This window comes from Coturnix japonica, chromosome 4 (genome assembly GCF_001577835.2).
Source record: "Coturnix japonica isolate 7356 chromosome 4, Coturnix japonica 2.1, whole genome shotgun sequence".
In the NCBI taxonomy this organism is placed as follows: Eukaryota; Metazoa; Chordata; class Aves; order Galliformes; family Phasianidae; genus Coturnix; species Coturnix japonica.
The window spans coordinates 34,466,641-34,479,765 of NC_029519.1; the positions used below are offsets into that span (position 1 = coordinate 34,466,641).

The window sequence follows — 13,125 nt, forward strand, 5'->3', positions numbered from 1 at the left end:
ATGGGTGATGAGGGGAACCTGTCGCTTTGAACATTCCAGTTTCAGCACTGGGCAGTTCGAGTTGGTGCCAAAAGGAGCTGTGTTTCAGTCCGACTACTTCGGAAGCCAGCCCGAACCCCCTATCGCGGCTAAGATCTCCTTCTCAGTTGGAGTGTAGCACTCTTCAGGACGGCCCCTTATATGATCGACTCCAGAATCCCAGGGTCCTTGGCGTCGCGTCTCTTCTGAGCTTCGTTTGCCACACCAACTCCCAAGTGGGCCTTTCTTCTCCAGCAGCAGTGTAGAGGGTTAGTGTTCTTTACATCCTGTCCAGTCCGTACTGGCCCCAGGCGCGTATACCAGCACGAGGCTATCTCTTGTTTAAATCTGTTCAAAAGCTGCTGCTGCTCTGAGCGGCCCCATGCAAAATCATTCTTCTCCGCGTTACTTGATTAAAGGGGCTTACAATGAGGCTGTAGTTTGGATATGCCTTGCATCCTCCAAAAGGCCTACTGCACCCAGGAAGAAGATTGTGTCTCTTTCTTTGTAGTTGGTGGAGACATGGCAGTGATTTTGTCGATCACAATTCTGCTGGGATGTTGACGACGTTCTAATGGCTGCAACTTTATACCTTAAGGAACTGAATTTTCCTGGCAGTCCTTTTACTTTGCTTCGCTTAATAGGCAAAGCCAGCTTGTAGAAGAATCCGGATTATCTGCTCTCCTTTTGTGAAAACTTCTTCTGCTGTATCGCCCCACACAACAATGTCATCAAATGTACTTGCAGGTGTTTCATGGAGCACCACCCTGTTCCAAGTACAGTTTGGACCTGAGACCCAGTGGGGCAAATGGTTGGGCTGTTTGTATTCACCCCTGCGGGCAAAACGGGTTCCATAGTTACCTGAATGCCCCTTCCACGGTGAGCAAACTGGTGCTTGCATTCTGCGGCCAATAGGATAGAAAAGAAGGGCATTGGCAATGTCAATGGTGGATACCATTTGCTGCTTTTGACTCCAGCTCGTCTGGTTCCAACTATGTCCGGCACAAGCAGGCGCTCCAATGGGGTGTGAACGCTCATTCAGGGCCACGGTAGTATACCTGTCAGCCCACTCCATTTCTCCACTGGCTTTACGCAACTCTGGCCACTACTTGGGACTGTTAAAAGGTGAGGTGAGTTTTACGGATCACTCCCTGAATGTCTCCACACTGCGATCAAATCGATGAATGGGAGCAAGGTAATCCCTGTTGGTGCGGATACTGCCCGTCTGTGCCACTGTCTTGTGTAGAACCTGCGGTACTTCTGCTGCTCTTTAACTCGTAGCAGCCCACAACAAGACTGTCTCTTGACGAGGCCAGGCAAAAACAGGACAGCTGCTTAATGTATGTCCATATCTACAGCAGCTATCCATCGAAGGGGCCCATCGATACCCCTTAGGATCCTTGATAATGCCCCCTTCTGAATAATCAATACCCAGTATACATGGAGCCCCTGGGCCAGTCACCGAATAAGGATGTTTTGTTGCCAGTCTTTGCCAGTGTAGGCTTATTTCGAGCCTCCAGCACAGTTCAATCTTTGAGAGCCCCCAGGTCACTCCAAAATATGGATTGATTCTGTTCCCTTCATGACTGTGAGGCATTAGGTGCCACTGTGGCCACCGGGATCCACCAGCGGCCTAATATTCCTGTGGTTCTGACTTGTTGCCAGGCCATCGAATACACCGTCCAATACAACTCTATTATCCTTTCCCTTCCCTGAACTGAGGCAGGGCCCCTCTATTGTTACCTGTATGTACTGGAGCACTCCACTGGTGTGTTGGATATGTCTAGTAGTTCTTTCAACCCGTGCTCTAGTGCGGACGTGGGCTGATCATGCCACTTCCTCATGTCTTCTCCACGGTCACGTAGTAGCGCCACATGGAAACACGGCGGTTTGCAATCGTACTGTTGTTCTTTGCTCGAGCTGGAAGCGTTGCTGTTTAAACAGCTTGAGACTTTAATGATGCCAGGTGGCGGAGTAGGACTGGAACTAGTTTGATCAGATCCTTCATTGATACCTCTGGTGTGCCCGTACGAGATTCACCTTCATCAGTTGTTTCTGATACTATTACAGGATCATTTACAAATTATGTATGATGGAAACAATTTCTTGCACATTTCATCTACTCGGGTTTCTAAGCCTGTGAGATGGCAGAAACTGCGGCATGAGTATGGGGGAGCTGTGATCATGGTTTGAGCATATAATGTCAGCGCTCAGAAAACAACTCGGGGCCAGTCTGATTCCACGAATCCTTTAGATCCTGATACCAATGACTGTGCAATTCTCTCTGGTGCTGTACTTGTGATTTTCTGCCACATGTCAGGATCGGGCCCTCACTCTCTTTCTCAAGGGTCAATGTTTGCGTAAGGGTTCAAGTTTGCATGGCATTTTCGCCGAATGGCCAATTCCCTCAGGCGCTGATACCTTTCTTGGACGGTATTCAACTATCAAATTTAAGAGTCAAAGCTATCCTTATAGGGGTACCTTTCTCTCAACGGCTTCTAACTTAGCCGGCAACCAGAGAGTGGCAGCTCCATCCGATCAATTCTGCTAAATCCTTCATTGTTCGCATACCTGCATCTTGGCGCAATGCCTTCCTAGGTTGGCCGAGCTTCAATTACCTCTAAGAGACAAGCTGTGTGGCGCGCGTTCTTCCAGCAGCGAAGCAAACCAAGCAAGGATACCCTGGCATCTTGACGCCGTAGTGAACTCCGTTTCTTGAGGCCTTGGATTTCAGTCAGCTGTCAGAGGTTTCGAGCAATAGGGTGATTTGCGCTCGTGCTCATCAGTCGAGTCTCTTCTTCATGCCTCTTTGGTTTTTGCCTTTGCTTTTTTCGGTTAACTGCTCCTTGGCCCGGCCACTGGGTCTTCTGCTGCCCCCCCCTGTGCTGTTCTCCTTCTTTTCGTTCTAGACGCCATGAGGACACCCCTGGTCCACACCGTTTCCATTATTCTTGCCTTCCACAGGGGCACTGATTGCTTACTGAATGCCTCCTGGTTGACTGATCAGAATTAGACTTAGGCTTGAATCTCAGATCGGAAACGTCTCTCTCTCCAGAATAGTATGATACAGAAGCACGGTATCGCATAAGCCAAACCCCACATAAGGTTTACCTCCTTTAGATCTCTGACCCAGGAATACGTCACTTAACTAGGGTCCATGTTCAAGAGTTGAATCCGATCGACATCTGCGGGTCCCATGTTCTAAGACTTTCCTAATCCTTTCCTATTCCTCTGCCAGTCATCATTCTCTGGTTCTGGAGGAGACTTCCGCATAAGAAGAATGCATAGGAAAACATATATGCATGCATTGATAGCTGATAACATGAATTGCAAGTATGAACCCTATCTCAGTTATTGAAAAAGCGTGTGGAACATCTGAGAGTAAACCTAAATAAAAAGGTTTTGTTACGCCTGTACAATGAATTAAACATGTGGGTGTTTGTAAAATTGCCTGTCCATCTGGGATGCAAGTCTTTTGTAAAATTGCCTGTTCCATCTGCGGATGCAAGTGTTTGTAAGATTCACAATTCCATCTGAGGTGTAGATGCCAAAATTTCTGACCATACCACATCTCGTTAAAAGTTACCAGCAGGTGTCTTGCATCAGTATCCACCTTATTAGGCTATATATCGGCACAATTCCACAACACCAAATTATGGTGTTAATAGTTGGACCAATACTTTAAGAAGATCATAAGTTGCTTTTCAATCCCTTAACAGAGCACTGGGATTGAAGGAGTGGATTCATAGCTGGCAGGCTCTTGTAAAAGGCATGAGCTAGCTGCTTTGCTCTAAGGGAGAAAGAAATCCCTTTTGTTTTCTACACAAAAGTTTAGATAGCCAATGCTGAGATGCTGCAGCAGGCCCTTAAGGTTGACAATTTGTCTGGTATTCAAGGTCACGTTCTCCGTGAGCAGCTACGGAAAGATAACACTCCCAACACTCCGTAACGAAGCTCTTTTAAGCAGCAAGAGAGAGTTTGTGTCTAAAAGTAAAAAGCTCTATGCCCGCATTCTCACCAAAAATCTGTCACGGGTTACTTAGATTTACTATGCCCCGTGACAGGGAAGCCAACCCACGCCCCCCCCCCGGCGGGCCTGGAAACGGAGGGGGTGAAAAAGGGGAGTGGATAAAACAGCGACAATCTAAGGAGGAAAAACTTATTTTACTAAATATGATATCGAAAATTACAAGATAACACAATATAATATAATAGGCTAACAAAATCGAACGAAACAGAGAGAGAGAGAGTCTCCGAAAACCGAGAGGCCTACATGTTGAACGCTAGGGCGACACGGTGGAACGCTTCCCACTCTCCGAGAAGTCGAGAGAAGAAGGAGGGCACTCCAGCCTGGGAAACGAGATTATATAGATCCTGCATGGTCCCGTGACCTATGTCACTCCTGTTGTTCTCTGGGATATGTAGTCTTCTTCTGTGGACTGCACATTCAACAGAAGTATCCATACTTAACATGACGTTATGATGTGGAATACTGATAGCAAAATTACAAAATTACAAAACCATGACAGTCATTTAGCTCTGTGGGGACACTGTCCAGTATGAAGTAGAATTGAGTTAGAAATTACTGTTATTTTTAGGTCACAGATCTCAGAATTGCAGGGGTTGGAAGGGACCTCCAGAGATCATTGAGTCCAACCCCCCTGCCAAAGCAGGCTCCCTACACCATGTCACACAGGTTGGAGTCCAGGTGGGTCTTGAATATCTCCAGAGGAGGAGATTCCACAACCCCCCTGGGCAGCCTGTTCCAGTGCTCCGTCACCCTCACTGTAAAGAAGTCCTTGCACACATTCGTGTGGAACTTCCTATGCTCCAGTTTCTGTCTGTGGTCTGTGATAACTTCCTAGTCTTAAGTGTCTAAATAACATGCCTATTGGTCACTGTTGCTATGGGTTCTCATGGTAGTCACTGGAAAGAAATAGTTGAGTCCAAGCAACAGCACAGGTCACCTTCATCAGGCATTTACTACTGCTTTGTATAAATTCATTTGTTCTGTCTTCCTTATTGTGGGTTCATACAAGTTCTGTGTTTTTGACAGACCCATAAACTTTCTTTGTCTAGGGAGGTTTCAATGTTTAGATTAAGTTCTTAGGTATTGTTTTAGAGGAAAAAAATGTAAATGCCAATAATAGCAGCATGATTCCTGATACCACTGAGGTGTACTAAAATGTGGTGAGTTTTATGCCGTCATGCAAGCACAGAGGAGCAAACACCTAACCCCAAAAGCATTCATTTGTGCATTGGAGAATGAAGATGAATATAATAAATCCCCCACATGTGCTAATGACCATGCTAATTTTATTTCCAGATTGATGCTTTGGAGGATCTCTGAGCATTTCTGAAGAACTAAAGAAAAATCCTCACAGCAGCCCGTAAGGTGGTAAGTATTATTACTATATTTTGCTAATGTGAAAGAATTGCGGGATATTGATAAGCAGAGAAATTGCCAAATCAGTCAAGTCAGTGACTAATAACTTTTCCCTGTAGAAAAATATCACTCTTTCTGTTACAAGGCAGGTACAATGCTGATATGTTTCTGCAAACAAGCCATTGCAGAATGACTTTAATTTGATTGCCCAGGAGTAAGACTCTTTTAGGGTGTATTCTGTGATTGTCACTGAGGTGGTATAACATAAAGAATAGATTGCAGCTGAGAGGGGATTTGTAATCTGTTTGTTGGGCTTGAATATTGGCTGTAGCTGGCAGTAGAACAGCAGCTGGTTAGATGGGTCCACACAATAATGAGGGCTAAGAAGATCTAGCGCTCTCAGTTGAACTGCTGTTGGCCTTCCTTATCATATTACCTCATCTCCTAGCTGCAGGGACTGACAATCTTTCAAGGATGTATGCACAGTACTGTTTTTCCCCCTTGCATTAGAGGGAGGAAAGCAGCAGAGGCTGTGAGTGTTTCTTCTGAGAGGCTTGGCTGACTGGGTCAGGGATTTCTGTGAAAGGAAACATTCAGCACCTGAGCAATTGGGCTTTGGAAGGAGCTAGAGGCTGGCAGGTGTTCCTCCTAGTGCTGAGTTCTCTCCTGTCTGGCTCTGCCCTAGGTGGGGTGTCTCACTGGAAATGCTTTACCTTGTGGCTTTCAGCTGCCAAGCCATGTTTTGGTACCTATAGCTATCGTTCCATGGAGATATGAGTAGCCATATGGCAGTGCTGCTTTTACCCTCATTTTATTAGCTCGGTTTAATTAGCAGGCATTTATAATAACTTGATAGACCAACACAATAAGCTACTGTCATGCTTTATCATAAATAATGGCTGTAGTAGCCACAGTGATACTATTTTACTTAAATGAAGGTGGTTGACACATGCCATTGAGAATGAACTAAACATGATACATAACATAAACTGGTTATTAACGCATGGTCCCTGATGTTCACAAGATCTGGAAACCCATTCACAATCATAAACAGCAGAGTTCTGAAGAATAAAAGGACAATCACAAACATTTATATACAAACATACAAAATGGAGGAAATGCATAACCAACCAAAGATAGCTGTTGAAGAAAAGCAATAACTTTGTACCAGAAATTTTGTACTAAAGAACTAGACTTTAAAAGGCATAAATAAGGCCCGTTCCTAAGACACAGCTGAGAAATCTTTGTGTAGAACAGGGGGAATATCTGAGTGATAGATGTGTAATGGTGTTCAGTTATCATTGCATACAGCATGACTACAGTGAAAGCGTTAATCTAATTCTTTTCCCAATCTGAAACCAAACCTTGCTTTTATAACCTAAAATTTCTCAGCTTTGCTGAGGTGCAGTTTTAGAACCAGTAACAGAAAGAAAACTATCATTCTAATAGTTGAACTTGCCCTTTTTTTCACCAGTGTTGTCCAATGAAAGAAAGGGGAGGATGAAAGAAACCAGTTACTTTACAACCCTTTGTGTAACAATAAGATGTGGTGGGAAACGTAGGGTATTTTAAAAACTGATATATTAAGCCATAGTCTTATGCCATTCTAAGATAAAGGAAAGCAAATGTTTGTCAGTGACAAAAACAAAACAAAATGAAAACCATCTTGTGGGATTTTAATAGAATTGTAAAACACATTCTTTTGCTTTTGGGAAAATGCAAGGTGTTACTTACAGTTCTGCTTGGTTTCATTCAGTTCTGAGTCGCCTTTTCTTGTCAATGGGGTGCACTTCTCATAGAATGAGACACTGCATACAGAATGAATGAAAGACATGCCTTAAACCAGCTGTATACTGCATTAAGCAGTGCCTCAACAGTTTATAGGGCTAATAGATGTGCACAGTAACAACAGTGAACTGCAGCCAGTTTATGGATCAGTACCAAAGGTTGTTCTGGAGGTAAGAGAAAGGGGAGTAGAAAGGGGAGGTTGAAAAGAGACAAGCAGGAATACAAGCAGTGATTTCTCTGTTGTTCCTTCATGATGCAGGTTGCAACCTGAAACATACACAACTTCAAGCTTTCTTAAACTTCAAAGAGGTTCAGTTCTAGTGTTGAGGATTGGGCAGGGGACATGGGAAAGACAGTAGCTACTGAAATCCAATGGGGCTTTTTTCTGGGGCAGACATTACTGAGCAGTCCCTTTGCTGCTCTTTGAAGGGATAGGCATGCCTGTCCATGGCTGTCTGTGCTGGTAAAGATAAGTGTGCAGGCACAGACCTTCTAATGTGGTGAAGAAACCTGTGACCAGAGAGGATGCTGCTGTGATTCAGAGTTAGTAGGTTTCTGACCAAAAACAGGTTGAGAGTGCATGCAGTGAGACATGCAGTACCGCTTTCTTCCTGTGCTGCCCTGGATGTGCCAGGTGTAGTCCAGTTTTTTTTCTGGCTCGCAGTAGAGAAGCACCATATCAAGTAACTAATTGCTCCATTAATTCTCCCATTCCTGTGATGTGAAGAGCTGCCACAGGAAGTGAAGCTGTGGGTCTCTGCTGGCAGGGCAAGCAATGGCTGGCAAGTGCATGTTGCAGAGAAAGGGAGTTTCCAGGGTGTCACAAATGTCTCACCTTGGTTTCTGTTTGGGTGTTGAAATGCTGAGCCAGCATCCTGATGCACTTTGTTATTCTGGGAGGAAGCTACTCCATTTATGCCTCAGGTTCCTGTAAGAATTGCCGGGCCAGAGACTGGCCCATAATTGCAGCTGTCAGCTCACTGTTAAATGGAGAGATGTAAAATACCTCCTTGAACATCATTTATTAACATTTAAAATCCATCAGGGGACATATAAAACGTTTCTCTTTTTGTAACATTTATAAACTACCAAGGAACACAGACACATTCTCCTATATTAATTACTCTAATTTAGGCAATGTCCATGGAGGACCCATGAGCACACCAGCTATGATTCCCCCCACAATCCTTTTATTTCTAGTCATTGTGATTCCCCTGAGCCCCTTCCAGCTGCAAATTCTCCCAGCATGAAGCAGAGTAATGCTGGAGAGTGAATGTATTTCCAGACCTTGTATACATGAGGGAGTTGCACTGAGATGACTGATAAACCTGCTTAGTTAAACCAATGCAAAATGTGTTGTGGGCAGTCTTATTTCATCTGGCCGCTTCTTTTAGATATAGATTAGCTTTGAAATCAAGTAAACCCCCATTTAACATCTTCAAATAAAGATGTATGAAGGCATTCGCATCAGTTTAACTTGAATTGTTTCAGTCAGATGCAAACGAAAACAGTGGAACTTTCTTGTACTGAGATGACCTCAATAAATACAAATTTCTGTCTGTCTTCTGCAGGCCCGGGGGGTTGCAGCTATTCTGCAACTTTCTTTTCACAGGCACCATTTTAGTCACCTGAGCCTGGAGCCAGTGGGGGTTGTAAACTCTGCCTGATCAGCGTAAATCAAGGGAGGAACATTTAGTGGTCAAGAAGGAATATGAGAGAAGGCAGCTTCACTTGTCCCACTCCTCTCCATTGAACCTCCTCAGGCCTGCTGCTGTAAATGGGCTGAGCCTGCCACGCATCCTCAGTGCCTTGCTGTTGCTGGCAGAATTTGCCCTGGGGCTGGGATGTGTAGGGTAGCCCAAGCAATGCATCTGACCAGGGTGGGGCCACCCTGCCACGTCTTTAGAAAGCAAATTCTTTAGAGCTTTCAGTCTTCTTTGCCACACTTTGGGACTGGTACCCACATGCTCGAGCAAAGAAATGAGTAGCCCTATTCCTCCCGGGTTATTTCAGCCAGCTGTTAAAATTGCTGATGAAAAGAAACTTGGCTGCTTGCAGTAGACATGTTTTCCTGTGGTAGCATGACATTTGGAGAATAGAATGAACATCATCATGAGTTTCTTCCATGATATATTTTGAAGAGTATTCCCCAGCTTCATGTGCTGAGCTGCCAGAGTTATTGCTGAAAGCATGTGATGTTGTGTGTGCTTAATTTTAAATGACTACACCATGGAGAAGTCTGTATGTGTTACAGAACTGCCGAGGTTTTGAGTGAATGGACCTATGGCTTTCTTCATCAGGGATGAAGCCAGATAAATGTTGCTCATCACTTTCCTGCTCTACACTTGCCTTGTCAGCTGGGAGTGTTTTAGAAAGTGTCCAGTGTTAGCAATGGAAAGGCAGTGGGAAATATGTAGGGTGGCCCTGGTAGGGTTGTTGTGCCAAGGGTGGCTGATGAGGTCTGGTGCCCCAAGGAGGGTCCTTTGGCAGAAACATTCTTACCATGAGCTGTGCCACTAACTCGTATATCATAGGAGGGCTGAAATTTGTTTTTAGCAATTCAGGAACAAGATCCTACATCTGTTCCTAATTACAGGTAGGGATCTCAGAGGAGGTCTGAGTTACAGTGTATGTGGATATCAAAATGCATAGCTCTCATTACTTGAATAGGTAAATAATTTTATTCATCATCTGTGTGGGGACGTAGGAAGCGTAGCCCAGGAGATGTTAACAATTAACTGCAATCTTGTTTGCATTACTGGCTATCAATATCTTCAGCTCTTTTGCACTGTAGTTTAATATTGACTGTGTAAACCTTTTCAGAAGTGGGTTGGGGGCAAACTTTTTTTTTTTTTTTTTTTTTGAGTGTTTTGGTGTTTAAAATATGTATTTATATTTTTTGTCAGATTGTATTTATCTTCTATAGAAAAAAATACATATGGTGTTATTTTTTTGTGGTTCTTTGTTTTCTTATGGGGCCCAAGCATCTTTTGTAATATCTGGGCTACCTCAGTTCATGACTGGCCTTTCATTGATGTTTAGATGCTAACTGCCATGCTGGACTGTTTCCTAGTTCTGGAATGGTTTACCCTGGATCCCAGAATTTTAGTTCTGGCAATATTGATGTTGTTGCTCATCCTTTTGAGGGCAACTATTTCTTTCCCATGCAGTAGACAGATGCTACAGTCCAAGTATTTGCTCTTGGTTTTCAAAGGATGTGCCTTCTCTGTAGAGTGCACCGGGAGACTGCACAACCCGAGTTAGTACAATTTATTGCTATAGATTGAAAGAGACAGAAGAGAGAAAAATAATGAGAAGTGGAGCTATTTGCAGGAAAATACACTATAATTCAAATTTTTAACTTGAGTTGGCTTAAGTGAAGCGCATTGGTGCCTTTTTCTGAAGTTGTCTTCATGCTTGGAGAGTATAGGCAAAAATGTGAGTTACACAGCAGCTGTTAACTTGACTCCCTTCTATGTCTTAACCGTGACACTACAGCACGACTGTCCTCCCTCTGGTGCTCCTGACACGAAGGCAGTTAACTGAAGAGCATGCAGGTGCTGGGAGACTCTTCTGCAGCTGGAGATTCCAATCGTATCCCAACCAGTGCAGAATACTGCTGCCGGATTGGTTCTGCCCTCTGCTAACTGTGGTATTAGAAGCGCTCTGTTGGTTTGTAGGTGTAGGGTTGGGAAATCCCCCTGAGAACCTTTGCATATGTAGTGATGTAAAGTACTCCCTTGCTGTTCCTTCAGTTCTTAAGCGTGCTGAGGTGAGCAGCACCTACCTGTGAATGGGAACATCACACAATCTGGTCATTCCAAAGCAGTGCATTAAACTGGAATTCAGTCACAAATATGTTGTTGGAGTTATTAGTAAAGTTGGGATGCAGCTACAGCAATATGGATGGCAAATAGATGGCAGCAAGGATTTATTAAAAGTAAATCATACAAACTAACATAATTTCTTCCTCTGATAGGATAAAAAGCTTAGTGGATAAGGTAAATCCCCTCAGTTTTGGGATCATTCTTCTCAGTTCCATACCACAATCTTATAAGAAATTTAGAAGCCTGGATAAGATATAATTTTTATAAAATATGATGGATTGTAAGTCATTTTGAGCGACAGTAAATATATATGTCAAGGTATATCTAAAGTGCTTGTCACATTGGTGCTTATATACATATTAATAACTCAGATTTGAGAGAGGAAAGAGCTGTCTTTCAGGAATCAATTCTGACTCCAATACTAAGCTAACGTGCTCTATTTTCGTTAATTGCTTTGATGGTAGGATTACGACTTCATTGATCGTATGTGTGAATGATATTAGTCATGTTGGGACTGCAAATACCACGCAGAGAGCAGTCATTAAATTATAACCTTTCCTGGACACGTCCCTGGCATACACCCTCAAAGAGGGAATGTGCACACAGCTCGGCCACTTTGGAATTCCTCTGTAAACCAGAGCTCCCACTGTCCTTCCATCAGGAATCAAGAAATCAGCTACCTATCTACAGCTGCATTAAAAAAAACAAACCTTGAAAAACGTACATTAAAGGAACATTAAGGTTGTAAAGCGGACCGCTGAGTAATTAGGAAATAATAGAATTCAAGTGGCCTGTATAATTTTATTTCAGCTTCCTAATGCATATGTATTACAAGGCAGTCTTCAATTCCAGGAATCCATGCTATTTTTAGCTCAGGATTCTCCTTCGGTAGCCCTCTGTGCATTTCATGCAGACTGAGTTTTGCTTCGTGCTATTTCATGAAAAATTCCATAGAACTTCATTCCAAGCTGGTTTGCAGCCCACTGTTTCTTGTAGTACTTTTACAGAATCAAGGTATGCGTGCAGAAATGGGGAACGCTTCAGTCAAATGTTTCAGAAGCACCAAGAGAAGGAAACATGCAATTTTGAAGTGTGACGGCAATATCAGGAATTGGCCATACCTAACGTTCTTCATAAATTGAACTTAAAAAACTACCATCAAAACCAAGCAAACCTTACAGATTCCAGTTGCATTGCGGATATTTTGCGATGCCTTTAATTGAAGTCATAATGCAATCTATATGTACACTGAATCTTTGTGTCTGAAGATTTGCACTGTTGCCTTAGATGCATGACAATTAGGCATTTTCTGTTGGATGCTCTTGGAAATACCATTAGATACACAATAATTAGGTGTTTTAATCTCATTAATATTCATTTTCATACATTTAAATGCCTCTCTTATGGCATTTGTTAATTAACGTACATTACAATGGTATATTCCTCTTCCCCATTCACTCATTCTGACTAATTTAATGAGCTGACATATCAGATGACTTCTCCTGCAGGATTCTGCTGTCGTATTTCTGGTGGGAACAAAGCAGTGGTTATTGTGTTGTTTGTGGGTGGTATTAATGCTGCTGTTTTTTCTCACAAGGAACCTGGGCCATGGACAGCCTGTCCTCAGTGATGCTGTTGCTAAATAGATGGCTCCTTACTGTGAATTTCCTTTTATTCATATTATTATTTCCCGCATCCCAGAAAGAAAGTTTGGGTCCCAATGTGTTCTGTGAATTGAAAGCGAATCCCATTATGTATCCCTTGCATTTCTTCCATCGCAGAGAGTAAAATGCAGCCTGCAAAACTGCAGAACGTGGCAACAATTAAAAATAGCTTTCCTCACTCTTCTAAGTAGGACTAATTTAAAAGGTAAACTAAAGCATTCAAGGGAGTTGAAGGAAATCCCTGTCTCCTGACAATGTCTGCAAGGAGGTGAAGTAGTAAGTGAAAAGCTGCTGTATAATTACACCTACTGGGGATATTCATTATGATTCTTGGGTTACTCCAGAGCCTGACTATTAGTATTAAGTTAGACAGCTTGCCTGCACATCGTGCAAATATTTTAACAGACTGCACGGCACCTCCCACAATAACGTCTGTGCTTTC

General features: G+C 43.2%; 1 long non-coding RNA gene across 1 annotated transcript in view; it reads left to right on the forward strand.

Moving 5' to 3' along the window:
• The window catches only part of LOC107313311, a 105,731-nt gene that overhangs the window by 11,604 nt on the left and 81,002 nt on the right, over positions 1-13,125 (forward strand). Inside the window, exon 2 of the long non-coding RNA XR_001554916.2 lies at positions 5,345-5,416. This is a non-coding gene — a long non-coding RNA (uncharacterized LOC107313311). The remainder of the gene's footprint in view (positions 1-5,344; positions 5,417-13,125) is intronic.